The 13,729-nt window shown below is 39.0% G+C and overlaps 1 protein-coding gene and 1 long non-coding RNA gene across 2 annotated transcripts in view; one reads left to right on the forward strand and one right to left on the reverse strand.

Moving 5' to 3' along the window:
* Nucleotides 1-13,729, forward strand: part of LOC120441124 (neural-cadherin-like) — a 370,842-nt gene that overhangs the window by 143,715 nt on the left and 213,398 nt on the right. The gene's annotated exons all lie outside the window — the stretch shown is intronic.
* LOC120440662 overlaps nucleotides 1,916-13,729 on the reverse strand; it is a 15,034-nt gene continuing 3,220 nt past the window's right edge. The window contains exons 2-3 of the long non-coding RNA XR_005613419.1: nucleotides 6,879-6,997; nucleotides 1,916-2,758 (exon numbers count right to left, since the gene is read on the reverse strand). This is a non-coding gene — a long non-coding RNA (uncharacterized LOC120440662). The remainder of the gene's footprint in view (nucleotides 2,759-6,878; nucleotides 6,998-13,729) is intronic.

The raw sequence follows: 13,729 nt of genomic DNA on the forward strand, positions 1-13,729 counted from the left end.
TATGTAAAGAGAAGAATTAAGAACTTATGTACAAACACCCCGCCCTTCAGATGTTGGTTTCATATGTGTTTTCTGCCACCCTCTGTGGCACTGTATTTGAGACGGTTTCATTGCCTGTCTTTTTTAAAGCTCAAAGAGACTACATGTTTGAGATACATTTACCCGCTCCATGGTGGTGCATGATGAATTATTTTTATCTTGCTGCTTAAAATTTTAGGGGAAGAATCGTAGAACCTCAGGCTGCTTGGGGCCCTGTTATTATTTTGTTCTTCACCCATTTAGCACAAACCCTGAAACATCCACAAAGTGTTCTCTTTCCACAGTTATTTTCACCTTGCTTTGCAGTGTTTCTTCCCTGCTCTATTTACATACACCATATAAATATAAAAGCTCTGTATTTTGTCAAGTGTGGCCCCAGGGGGTCTTGAAAATATGCTTTATAGTGTGTGTTTTAGTTTAATGTCCTTCACCACAGCTACTGTTCAGTGGATGAGGATGCTTCACTAGCGCTCCTCTTACTGCTAGCAGCTTTGTAAAAGATATTGAAATTCTGACAGGTCGTGTCATAAAGACATTAGAATTACCAGCCAAAGTGTGAAGACCATTTTCACAGTCCCTCAGTAACAAAATACCATCTGAGGTTTATAGTCACACGTCTCAACTTCCTCCGAGGCAGGTGCAGTAATGCCAGGAGCAATGCGAAATGGGAAGCTGTGTTAATGACACAGTGTGTGTTTTGTGTGTGTCCGGGAGCCGTAATAGTGGCAATTTCATAGCGGTTCGACCCTTTTTGTAAATTGAAACCCCTTTGAATCTGCATTTCACATCACAGGGTAATACGATGACTTTTACAAATTCAATTACTCAAAACTTCAAGGCGCAATTTCCTCTGTTCGCCTGCAATGACATTCACTGTCAGCTGATAGCAGCGGCCATTTTATCAAGCAAAGAGAAGATTTGTAGCAATAACTCGATTTCGTCACCTATCAGAAGATGACTCTTTGCCATTTAGATTGTTGGCTCTGCTTGGGTTTTGTCACACTGACCTAATTTTTGCCCGTCATCAAAAGTTCACTTTTTAATTCAAGTTTCTTTCAGGCTTTCTCAAGCTGACAGCGTGCGAGGTTTGCTATATGGGAAAAGTTAATGTCCATCTATATGGTGGACATTTTCTACCTATCGAGTTTGACACCTCGCAAAAACTAATTAAGCCAAATTCATGACACTTGGTGAAGACGTGCTATACGTGCTAGACGTGCATGGACAGTGGAAGACTCTAGAGCGGGATCACGTTCCTTAAAAATGACAAAAAGTGGTGTTAGCTGAATTTCATTCCCAAGTGCCCTTCAAGCTAACCTGTTTTCATGCAAAACAGATGCCAATGTCTCATATACACATTATTTATAGTTGGCATATACTGATCAATTTAGCCGTTATCAGTTTCTTCGTTGTCATCAGTGTAGTAAGTCATCTCTTCTCTTAAGGTCATTCTGATCAGAGGCTGCTCACTGACCTACTCAGCACAGCACACATTTATACTTGTCACTGTAAACCAGCACGAGCAGTTTAAGGACCTTCAACTGAAGAGATGAATGGAGAGCTGTTATTTTCAATCTTCTCTTTTTTTAGCTTCTTTTCAGATTTCAGATTTAATTTCAGACATATCAAAATGTTTTTCTAGAAAAGGCTAGGGTTTGGATCTTTATCTGAATTTGAGTTTATGGCACATTGGGCTTCTGCTCAGGCTAAAGGTGGGGAGAGTTGAGAAATATGATATAATCAAAGGATAAAGTTTAACAAAAATAAAAGGAATTTCCAATCAAACACATTAAGATAAGATTAAGATAACTCTTTATTGTCATTGCACAGTCATACATAGTATAATAGCACAATGAAACTGGAAAACTGTCCCACGTCGGCACTACATGCGCCACAACACGGCACGACACATCACAACACAACACAGTAACTTAAATTAGTAATCAAATGAAGAATAAGTGTATGTGTATTGCACACTGTTATTATTCCATACTCCCACGTTCCTAAAATAACCAGTAAAATGATAGAAATCATGTTGTACTTGTTTATTATAAGTGTGCACTTATACTCCGAGGGATACCACTAACTTACACTACCAACATTTTTTACTGTAGTACAAAGCTGCATTGACTTGTTCGTGGATGTGACGATGTTTTGCTTTGCTTTTTTTGTTTTTGTGATTTAGAAATACAGTATGGTATTGGTTTTACTTTTTATTTCAGTCATTCTCAAAGCTTGTTTCTTTGCAATTTGCAAATCGTAATAATATTAGCATCATAGGTAAAAAAGGAAATCTTTGAAAAATGCACATGCATTTTCACAGTATGATGGTGGTGTTTGGTGTGTCCACCTTTTGGCTTTTACTGGTTGAAAGCATCAACTCGGTATGCATTAAATTTCACTGAATACGTTCCTGTTACGCTAGGATTCTTTTGCAATGTTCCAGAAGCTTCTCTGATGTCAGGAGTGCTTGGCTTTCCCAGTTTTCAAGCATCGCTGAAAACGTTAAGTGGAGTTGAGTTCAGGTGAATGTGGAAAAAAGTCCATAATGGTTGGCACTCTCTAGTTTTCTTTGGTCTTCAAGTAGTGAAGCAAAGCGATTTGGGGCATTTGGGCTCATTATCCTGCTGCAGTATCAATCCCTTTCCACAAGTATGAGGTGTATGGCTTGAGAGAGACTTCTCCTTGGTCTGCATGGAACTGATTTGGTGCAGGAGTCCTAGTGTAGCCAAACACACCCAGATTCTGACATTCCTACTACAAAATTTCACTGTGGATTTACTTTAGTGTCGTTCTGTCTCATTTATATATCCTTTTATGCATGGTTACACACACACACACACACACACATATATATCTATATATATATCTATATATAGATATATATCTAGAGAGAGAGAGAGAGAGAGATACATATATACATATATATCTTTTTTTTTTTTTTTTATTCAAATGCTGTGAAATGCTGGCACATCTTAACCCACCACAAGTTATCTGGCCTTATTTCCCCAAGTGGTTTAGAGCTGCTACTCATCTTCTGAGATGGCCTCCCTTTGAGAGAACTTTTACTGATGCATTCTTTTAATTTCCTCAAGTACAAACAAATTTTAAGTAGTGCTGTCAGCATTAATGTCGTTAAAATGACGTTAACGCCATAATCGCATTAACACGGCAAATCTCCGTTAGCGATTTAGCGCGGATGGCGTTAACGTCATTTTAACGAGATTAACGCTGACAGCACTAACTTTAAGTCAAGTTGATTGATTGTGACAAGGTCCTGATGAGTGTATCATACCCACTTGAAAGTCTAAATCTGAAACTCTGCTTCAGTTTAATTACATATTTTAACTAATTTTCGATGCAGACAAACTGGATGAGTTAAGAAAGAAAAAATAATGTATTACACATTACTCATTACGTTTCTTAAAAGTAATGCAGTATTTTTCTTAATTACTCACCAAAGAAAGTAATTTGTTAGTCTACTCATTACATTACTTTCATGTTACTCTGCAAATGAGCTGAAATACTTGCCGACAATGCAAAGTTAAAGTTAAAATCTGGCTGAGATGTACAGGTAGAAATGGAGCCTACAAGCCTGACTACAAAATTTATCACTGATTTTGTTACCTGTGGAAAATCAGGCTCTGGCTGCTGGGCTGGAGTCAACACTCAGCTTTAACAACATTCTGGGTTCTTGGCTAGCTTTGCGTTAGCATGCTGTCTGTACAAATGCTTGCAAAGAGCTGATATTGTGTTAACAGCAATAATCTAGTTGTTCCTTCCTGGAGGCAGTTTGCAATTTACAATTGTGCTCTAGTTCTTCTATGCATTTAAAAAAATGTCCATATCACCTCTGCTGAAAAGCTGCAGACTGATTCTTTTCTTCCTCCCACACACAAACTCAAATCAGCTGATTGTAGCATGTCTGTTACATTTTTTTTCCTTTCTATCCACCTAGCATGCAGATAACATGAGAACCTTTGTAACGCAAAGACAGTGTTGTAACTGTAATGTAATTACTGGATTTAGTAATTCATTACTTTGGAATGTGTTTTCAGTGTCTAGCATTCTTTTTTTGCTTGCGTCAACCCAATTTAGTGGCTGGAATAAATGAGACCTTGGGACATTAAGGATGGAGATGCTATTCGGCGAGTCTCCAAAAGTTGAAACTGTTCATCTGGACGTAGCGTTTTCAGTGGGAGAAACGTTTCGTCACTCATCCAAGTGACTTCTTCAGTCTCAGCTGACTGCAGGTTTCCCCAATCTTATAAACAGTACATTTGCATAATGACTGAAACCAGCCCACGGTCTCTGTGGCTTTTAAACCCCAAAACACGCTGCGCCAAAAACTGGTCCACCCCAAGGATCGGGTCCCCCGACACAAACAGAGTAACATAGTGTACACTGTGCCAGGAGGATTGCCAGGATTTATACATCGGGGAAACCAAACAACCTCTGGCGAAGCGGATGGCACAACACAGAAGAGCTACCTCGTCAGGCCAGGACTCTGCAGTCTGTTTACACCTACAGGCCAGTGGACACTCTTTCAAGGATTAGTATGTACACATCCTGGACAGGGAGGAACGTTGGTTTGAGCGCGGAGTCAAGGAGGCCATTTACGTGAAACGGGAAAGACCATCTCTGAATCGAGGAGGGGGCCTAAGGGTACATCTGTCACCGTCTTACAATGCTGTGATTGCAGCCATTCCCCAACTTTCTGTGAATGGTACTCATGGTTATTGATCAGTGTTCTTTGATCAGTGGCTTTTGGTCAGTGGTCATGAGAATTTGCATAATTAAGATTAAGGAACTGACCTCCCAGCCTATTGTTCCTTCAGTGGGCTGGTTTCAGTCATTATGCAAATGTACTGTTTATAAGGTTTGGGGAAACCTGCAGTCAGCTGAGACTGAAGAAGTCACCTGGATGAGTGACGAAACGTTTCTCCCACAAAACGCTACGTCCAGATGAACAGAATCAACTTTTGGAGATTTACTTTCCTGGATGATTGAGAATGTATCAAGATAGTCGGCGAGTGTAGCTGGAGCAGGAAGACATAGTGTTTGACTTCATATCCTGATTTTCATGCTGCTAAAACCCCACTTTTAATTGTTTCAGATAATCTTTAGTTTATGTTTGACGTCATTATTTCAAGTTTAGTTCTGATCTTCAGAATGCCATATGTGGGGATGTGGGGAATCAGATCGTTTGTAAGGTGTTAGCAGAAGGAATGCAATTACCTGAATCACATATACAAAAAAATCGGAAAATGCATTCTGGATCAGTAAACTAACTAGACAGTTGGCCAACATATAAATAATGTAAAAAAAAAATCAGTATACATGGAATCTCTATGAACATATTTCTCCATATGAGTATGATGAAATTGTAGGCAAGAGGCAAGACTTTTGTTACTGGAAGATTTCAGGACTGTGTTCTATTTCTAGTCAGGGTAGCGCTGACATTTAAGTTGCCATATGGGCTTTGTGGAAACGGAAGAACCACAATGTGATGTCAGCTGTTGTCTGAAAAGTATTTAGCTTTTTAAATTTATCTGCATTCATAAATGGTGACCAGCAGACAGAGCAGGAAAACTCAAGTGGAAATGGGCTTTAAAAAAAAAATGGGCCTATTCTCCCTGAGGCTCACACATCTGACAATAGCCAATGGGTTGTAAGATTGGGATAGGTGTAACATGCGTTTTCTTCTGCAGAAATCCAACTCGCTTTGAGCATGCTGCAGTGTCCGTCCTCTGTGTCACTATCATATTACATTCCTTTAATAAGCCCATCTTTAGCTGTGATAGATTTACAGTAGTAGTACAGATCCACACTATGACTACACAGTTTGTCTGCACCAAAGTGTGTGAGCCAAAGTGTGAAACCATAATGCTTGTAATATGATCCAATATCTAGTTTCAAAGAGCCCAATATTTGGTCATTAAAAGTATTTTATGATTCTTATAATGGAAGGCGAGCACATTGGATTCCACCCACCCTCTCCAGCCCATCTCATTCTCCCTCGGCTACTGATGAAAATCGTTTATTGCCTCTTCTCCCCTCTTGTTGCCAGCTCCCCCCTCTCACCACCTATCCTAAATGTCCAACAATCATTCAAGTGATTATTTTCCTCCCTTCCGGCAGGAGCAGCCTTGGCGGCCTCCCTCTTCATGTTAATTTGCCTGTAACTCACCCCAGAATACAGTGTGTTTCCCTGAGATTTAAGACACCCATTAGGATGTGAGCAGACCGGTCAATATGATGATCACGCTCTTCCTATTAAAACCCATAAATACTAAAACACCCGCTCTGTTGGATGGGAGGAACTATTTATTGACAACTGAGGGGAAATGCTGCAGCCAATAAACATGCTTCTATCATTTCCTTTTTTTCCTCACAAGTTTTATGGCATTTTGAAAGACAGTATTTCCTACAGAAGGAAACTCAGTAGCTGAGTTTGTTTTCAGTGAAGCCTCTTAGGTAAGTGTGTCATAGTGTTGTCTTGTTTTATATCTGTTATTTAGTCTTTCCTCTTGAACCGCTTGCCTTCTGTCTATTGTGTTGGGTCTGATTCGCTGACCTGTGTGTGATCCCAGCTTTATGTAACAAACCCACATACTTTTGCCCTCATTCTTCTCCCTGGTCCCCCCCGGCAAATATATTGTTATTCTCTCCCTCGCTATTCCACATCTGACTCTTCTTTAAAGCTTCTACTTTTTTCATCTCTCCTGGCTCCAGCCTGGATTTTGTTGCACGATGCCGAATGAAGGAAGTGCTTCCTCTCTCCCTCTGTCCTCCATTCCCCACCCCACTGTGTCCTTTGTCTGCTGTGTCTCACTCACCCCTTGCTTCGTCCTCATCCTTCCTCCCTCCTGGCTGCCTTCATGTGAAGTGACGGATGCTTACTGACCCACAAGAAAACATCTTCTCCATCTCCAGTAGACTATGATATGTGCTGGCCCTGTTAACGGTAGCAAACACACACACACATAGAGAGAGTGTCAAACTCATTGTAGTTTTTTGAGTAATACACATCCACATGTACATAAAATTTTTGTGTATATGTACAACAATATCCAAGTATGTAGTTAGAAATAAGATCTAAATCTGACAAATATATACTCGCGTGGTAAAAACCCTAACTGCAATATAAGCAAACCTGAACATGGATTCAGAAAATCATGTGCAGATGTTTACATGTATGAATGTTCAGGATGTATAGATCTACATACAGGCCAGTGAACACTACCAGACACACACATGCACACCCTGCCATTACCCATAATGGCACAGGGACACAGATCTCATAGATTAGAACAGACGCTCGCTGTATGCTTTGTTCTTAGAATGTCCTAAAACCTTTTCCATGTCCCATTTTCAACCACTTACCCAGCATGTGTTTCTCTCATCTGAGGCTTTTAGGCCCTATTAGATGTTTATGCCAACCCGAAGCAGAGTAAAGAAGGAATCAGACTAAGGGGCGCCTCCGGTGATCCCTATATGTGTAACATGGTGAGCGAGCTATAGCCTCTCTCTGTGTCTGCCCGCTGCCTTTACTGAACTGGTCACATTTATCTGGCCCTCTGTCTCAATTCATTAAGCATGAGTGCACTACGCAGCACTGTTGGAGCAGTGTGGGTGGAAAGAGAGACAGAAGAGTGGACTAGTGCTTACACTCTTAATGCATCCTTCGCATTGGTATACATGTTTTTGAAATTTTTACTTCACGGTCTGAAAGAGTCCCACTTTCTGATATCAGGAATCTGCATACATACATATACCATTTCTGCCCTACCAACATTGTGTGGCTGCTGTTAGTATGTTTGCCTTTACCACTGCAAAGCAAGGGTTTATTTAAGGACATTAGCAAATTTGGGGGAAAAATGCTCAGATTGTAAGACATGAAGATGTCTTTCAACAATGAAACACAATTGATGTAAAATCATGTCTAAGGGTTTCTTTGAATATGTCCAAAGCTTGGTATAGTCAACCAAATGTGGTTTTAACCTCTTTTCTATTCTGAGTGCCGTGGCCAATTAACAGGAATTCGGGGTCTCCAGAGGATGAATTGTAATGACTTTGGTGATTGCTGGGGCTCTACTTAACGAGAAAAATATGTCAGCCTTTGCCAGCTAAATTGGCACTCTTAAGTGTTATATTAACAGAATTACCATTTAAATAGATATATACTTTACTTATCCTTTGTGCCCAGTTTTCATCAACCCCAGTTGGTTGCTCTTTTTGTAACAAACAATTGTTCTAATTTTAGTCTCATTGTACCTCATTTTTTCTTCATTTTCTTTGTATTTCAGTCTCTCGTAAGCCAATTCTACAATGCAACCCCTATCAGCCCCAGCCATGCACCGTACAATAGCCTATTTGGGTTGGAATAATGAGAAATTCAGAGAAAACCATCTAGGTTACTGTCTTTTTAGAGTATGAGCAAATTGCTTCTTCTTTTTTCTTTTTCTTTTTTTTCTGTCCCACACAGTAAAGGTGTTCATATGACAAGGTGGAAGGTTTAGCCATGAATACATTTAACTTCTGAAATGGCCAAACTTCAGCTGGCAGTCAGAAATACAAGCATCGAATAACCTGCCTATAATTAAAACAGTTTGAACTGCAAGACCAGCAAAAGTTGGGCTTGGAATACAAGGAAACAACCTTTCCTGCAATGATTGTGAGGGACTCCCATCTCATACAGTAGCTATACTAAAAAGGCTCGCCTCATTGTTGGGTTTGTCCATGTCAGTATGAATATTTAACCTTATAGTAAGATGGAGAATTTCCTCCTTCCCCAACACAAAACTGGAAGACAGTTGAATGCTCTTTATTGTAATTACTAGAAATATTGGCATAAAAGTATGGCCTTTTCCAAGAAATTTCACTGCCCAATCAAAAAGCCTGACTGTTCAGTTTGTTGCTGTGCAGGCCCGTGACAGTATAATCGCTGGTTGTAAAGATGCCCTTATCAGTTCGTGAATTAATTCAAACGAAATAACAGCTAAGGGAAGAGCTGGAGAGGTGAAGGCCCATTGAAGTACCCTTTAATTACCAACCAAGTGCAAATGTGTGTACAATGAAGTATGTATTACTGTTGTGTATTTACCATCTCATTAATTATTGGATTGAGTTGGAGCTAGTTTTCTGACACTAGTTTAATTAATCTTTAACAAATCAACATAATTATATACATTTCTTGAGCAAACGCATTGAATGCACTGTTCTTAAAATGAAATGCATCCGGGAATTTTTTAGAAAAATAGTCACAATTCTCGTGGGATTTGTTGTGGAATTTTGTTATGTGGTCAGTTTGTTTTACATGGTTATTGAATTATAGTTTCAATTTGGTCTATTGTTGTTTTGCTTCCAGTTAGTTGTGTGTTTACTTCAGGGTGTTAAGTTTGCAGTCGGGTCCTTGTACTTTTCTTATTTTAGTATTTAGTCATCTTGTCTTTCACTGTTTCATTGTTTTGGTTTCATTGTGTCCTGAGTGTCATTCATTCCATTATATATGCAGACTTCAGTTCTGGTTATGGACTTTCCTTCAGTGTGTTGCTCTGTTCCTTTTTTTGTCTTCTCCCTCTAATTTCCTTCATGTGTTCATGTTTTCCTGTTTCTGTTATTGTTAGTCACTTCCTATTTTACTTTGGTAGCTAATTGTCCCCTGTGTCTTACATTTAGCTTTTCTTCCTCCCCTGTGGTTGTGTTGATTGTGTGCACCTGTGTCTCACTTCATCCCAGCTCTATGTAATCCTCATTAGCCGTTAGCATGTGAGCGTTAATATGCCTTCTCACATGTGCTTTCTTTGGAGTGTTTTCCCTGCCTGTTTATCAGCTTGAGTTTGTCATTCCCCTGTGGGCTTTGTGCTTTCTCTGGACTTCACATTGACAGAATAAAAGGTTGTTTGTTTGATTGTGACATTTCTGCATGTACCTCTGTCTGGCTTAAAGCGTAAAACTTTCCTTCTAGATAAAACATGTAATTAGAGCTGGATCAGGTGACCCTGAATCCTCCCCTAGTTATGCTGCAATAGGTCTAGGCCACTGATGGCTTCCCATGATGCAGTGTGAGTGATTTTTTTTCACTAACTATGCGTTTATACAAGTAGGATTGTTGAGGTTTTCTCTGTATTATTGTAGGATCTACCTTACAATATAAAGCGCCTTGATTTAGTGTATTGAATTAAATGTATTTCTGTCACAGGTAAAAAAAAAAAAAAATCTAAAGGCTTTTGTTTTTAAAAAATCTTGTCAAAATTACATATTAAATGCAATACTTTTTGATATTTGCATCATATTTGCACTGGTAAAAACAAAGGAAGCTAAATGTTGCTTAACTGTGTAGACACTAGACTAGTTTATCTTCTGCTGGTTTTTTTTCAGTGCTTTTGAAAAGATATTTTACAAAAATGCAGTCTCTTTACCATTTCTGCACTGATAGAAACCCATTTTGCAGTGTAAGGTGTTTATTACACACATAATTAGAGTCAAAGCTTTGTTTTTCTTTATCTCTGAGTAATCGTTCATTTCATTTTTCCCCACATTTTCTTTCCTGACTATTGTTATCTCTTTTCTGTACACACACACACTGGCACTTGCAGACACATGCACCTACATGTAGCCTTAAACGTGAACATCCATGCCAGGGAACCAGCCATTGTGACAACACCTTGAGGCAGAGACCCCCCTCCATGGAAATCTTTTGTGAAACAGCACGCACACAAAGACAAACAGAAGCGACATACTGTACATGTGCAAAAATCAGCTTGTATGGCATTAACTCTGATAGAAAAGAACATTTTCTCCTCTTGTTCATGATTTGTTTCTGGTGGCATTCATTTCCAGAGAGTGTTCTAGAAATCACTTAGTGCAATTCTTCATTCTACATGTCATACATGTCTGCGTACTTCGAACACACACACAGACACACACGAAATAAAATATTCTAAAATCGCACATCTCCTGTGCACATCTCCATTTCATCTGTCCTGTTGGTCTGGTAAACACACAAGGTTGTACGGTGCACATACATGTGCATGTGTGTCTATTATAAGTCTATATATGATTCCAATTGCAGTCTTTCTTGGGAAATCGCAATCAAATGAACACATGCCTGCGATAGCACCTGCCCCTGCCTCTGAAGATAAGGAGGATGTAATAAGTGTGTCCACATTTTGAGCCCACACACACTCGCACATAAACACACACACAAAGTAAACAGAGAACCAAAGGGTGAGATGAATACAGAGTGGAAGAGAGTCATTCAGAGCAGAGAGTGGGATGCAGATGAGACGCCTACGCCAGACTGAAAGAGAGGGTCAGTAAGAGAAGGAAAGACAGAGGATGAAATGGAATGCCAGAACGAAGGTGCTAGAAGGGAATACCAATCAATCTGACTATTCATATGTTGTGTAACCATAATTAATGAAATATCCCTGAGCTCAAAAGTGAAATTAGAAAGTCTTTGTTCACTAGTGACGTCTTTCCCCTCACGATTTGGCTAATGTTACTTTTTTTGTGAAGATTTTTAAATGATGTTCTCGATTGTTTTACTTCAGTGCCCAGTATGATTTGATTACTCATTCATATCACTTTGCTGCAATATTGTTCAAACTCCCAGCCATCTAATGTAGTTTAGCATTTTTCTAAATAAAGTGCTCATTTGTTTATAATATCAGGCAGCAAATGTTATTTTGGCGAGTCTATTGAAAGTCTATTAAAACCTCTGCTCTGTGTCTGGTTAAAAAATACTGCTGTTGAGATGAAGTGTCATTTGTGCGAGCGAGAGGCAGGACAGAGTTATTTTGTTCTGTCATCGTCCACAGTTGACCTTTCTTATATTTATCGGACAACAGATATTGACTACTTGGTTTTAAGCGGTGGTGTGTGCTGGTTGCCATGTGCAGCTTTCTTGGGTGATGTCAGCTGGTTGCATTGCATGTGTTGGAAACTATTTATGTTGTAAGCTTATGTTAACATTCGCTGTTCGTGTTGGGTATAAAAATGTAATTGTCAAGCTACACTCTTAATGCCAAGTGGTAACTTAGGTTGACACGATTCTTAGTCATGCACATGTCCATGCCACAGTGTTGTTTTGTTTGCACAGTTGACTGTGAAATTAAAATTATACAACGCATTATAAGATGTTTTAGTTTCAGATGTTTTAGGCCATCATATTTTCTAACCATTGCAAGGTTAGAAAATATGACGGCATAATCATAATCAACTGTTATGGATATTAATGAGATGTTATTATTGTGAAATGTAAAGCAGATGATGCTTTTGTTGGTGTTGTAGGTGCATAATGGCTGAAAACTGAGTCATTTTAGCCCACTGGCTTTTTAACTGACACCTCCGTAAAGCTCTTTGTGATTGGTATGAAAAAAGCGCTATATAAATACATTTTGCTTAGTTACTTATATTGCAAAGTAGCTGCCAGGCAGCCCAAAGACATCATAATATATTGTTTTGTGGATAAAAATTAGATGTTACTGTCATGGAATGAAAATTATGCTTTTATAAGGCCTTGTGAATGCTAAACGCACGTCATTATAGCCTGTTGCTAGATGGTTGCTAGGCAACATGATGACATTATAATATCTGATACAGATAAAAACCTTCGGGGGCCTAAGACCTACCTATGTGCCAAGTTTGGTTGCTCAACTCCAGATTGTGTAGGGGGAGAAAGCAACAAATACAAAGACAGAGAATTTGTCTTTAAAGTGTCGCCTAAAGGTTCTCAGTGTTACTTTCAAATGTGTCTGTCCTAAGACTGTTTTTTTATGTTTTTTTTGCTGGCACACTTTATCTGTGTATGCTGAAGTGTTAAACTGCTTCACTGTATCACCCAAAACACGGAACATAAAAACTTGGTGCCTTTGTTTGGTCTCCAAAAATGTTTCTCTGTCAGTTCAGCCTCGATTATCATTTTAAACCTGTGTGACATTATACATCGTATTAGAAATGTTAACCCAAAAGTTGGGGTAAGCCTGGTAAAATCTATTCTGTTAAGTTTACATTAAAATCTAAAAGAAAGCTAACTTATAGTTGCTGCTAATAAGATGATATGTTTACACTCATTTAGGCTCATTTATAGCCTGAAACAAATTCCATCACTGCTATTTGATAGCTCTCACTCACTGCCAGTAAAAAGTTGCCACAGTGATTAGACACTCATGCCAGCAAACAATGGCTCGCTTAACATCTAACACATCAGAGACCTTGATGTGTGTCTTTGTTACAATATAATTATTTGCACTGTAAGTGGTCTTAATGTTTAGTTCTGCGAAGTAATGGAGACAGAGCACAATAATGTCTCACCCACACTGGACCGAAACTCATCTCTCTAAAATGTTTTTTCTATTGCACGAAGCAGAAGAAGTTCTTATAGTTTTTATAAGCCCCGGTTTTTGTAGTGCATAATGGAGAGGCCAAAGAAAGAAAAGGAAAGCAAAGAAGGAAAGGGAATGAGGAAAGGTGATAGGTAAAAAAGCATTAAGTACTGTCCATTAAATCCTGTCGTGCTGCCAAACATGCCATGTTGTGTAGTAACTTAATTACCTTCCCTGATATGTGGTAGCCCTTTTTTGTATAATTAATGTATTATGCAAATAGATTTTATGACATTTTAGCTCCAGGAGAGAAAAAATAAATAAAAAAAAAAAAACAAACATGTTACCAGTTTGGGTGC

Source organism: Oreochromis aureus, linkage group 1 (genome assembly GCF_013358895.1).
Source record: "Oreochromis aureus strain Israel breed Guangdong linkage group 1, ZZ_aureus, whole genome shotgun sequence".
Taxonomy (NCBI): domain Eukaryota; kingdom Metazoa; phylum Chordata; class Actinopteri; order Cichliformes; family Cichlidae; genus Oreochromis; species Oreochromis aureus.